Source organism: Gossypium raimondii, chromosome 8 (assembly GCF_025698545.1).
Source record: "Gossypium raimondii isolate GPD5lz chromosome 8, ASM2569854v1, whole genome shotgun sequence".
NCBI classification, from domain to species: Eukaryota; Viridiplantae; Streptophyta; class Magnoliopsida; order Malvales; family Malvaceae; genus Gossypium; species Gossypium raimondii.
Window position 1 is genome coordinate 15,559,211 of NC_068572.1, and position 1,075 is coordinate 15,560,285.

At 40.1% G+C, this 1,075-nt stretch overlaps 1 non-coding gene across 1 annotated transcript; it reads right to left on the bottom strand.

Annotated features, from left to right (window-relative positions):
* Positions 1-299: 299 nt before the first annotated feature.
* On the bottom strand, positions 300-406 carry LOC128032075 (small nucleolar RNA R71). Its single transcript, XR_008188205.1, has one exon. It is a non-coding gene; the product is annotated as a small nucleolar RNA R71 (small nucleolar RNA).
* Positions 407-1,075: the final 669 nt, after the last annotated feature.

The following is a 1,075-nucleotide window of genomic DNA, read 5'->3' on the forward strand; positions in this document are numbered from 1 at the left end:
ATTGAGGAAACCTAGTTTGAATTGAAACCAATGATGTTTCAAATGCTACAAATGGTGGGCCAATTTAGTGGTATGCCCACGGAAGATCCACATCTCCACCTCCGATTGTTTATGGAGATGAGCGATTCATTTAAGATAGCTGGTGTGACTGAAGATGCATTGAGGTTGAAGTTGTTTTTGTACTCGTTGTGAGATCGAGCACGAGCATGGCTCAATTCATTGTCACCAAGTTCCATATCTACATGGCAAGAATTAGCAGAGATATTTTGGTTAACTATTTCCCACCTAACAAAAATGCTAAGTTGAGGAACGAGATCACAACTTTCCAGCAACTAGATGACTAGTCTTTGTATGAAGCTTGGGAGTGATTCAAGGAGTTACTTCGTAAGTGTCCTCATCATAGGATTCCTCATTGTATCCAGTTGGGGACATTTTATAATGGTCTCAATGCACATACAAGATTGATGGTAGATGCTTCCGCAAATGGTGCAATTTTGTCTAAGTCTTATAATGAGGCTTATAAGATCATCGAGAGGATCGCGAGTAATATCTATCAATGGCCAACAAATCAAATAGCTTCAGGAAGACGTGTAGCCGGAGTTCAAGTTGACTCCCTCACTCCGTTATCGGCTCGGTATTGTCTATTTCCTTTATGTTAAAATAGTTAACCGCTAATAGTACTAATAATTTTGCAGCTTAGCCACCAAGTCTGTTTGAAGTAGTTTCCTATGTGTATTTTGGGGAAGGTCATTGTTTTGAGAATTGTCCATCAAATCTCGAGTCAGTGTACTATGTGGGGAACCGATATCAAAATAAGAGTGGACAAGGACCCCAGTCCAACTTCTACAATCCTTCATGGCGTAATCATCCTAACTTTACTCGGAGCAACCATGAAAATGGACCGAACAATAACTTATTACAGAAAAGACCAAACTAATCTCAAGGGTTTAATCAGCAAGCTCCAAAACCACCACAAGCAGAGGCATCAAACAGTTTGGAGAACTTGTTGAAAGTGTACATGGCAAAGAATGACGCTTTGATCGAAAGCCAACCAGCAACACTGAAAAATTTGGAA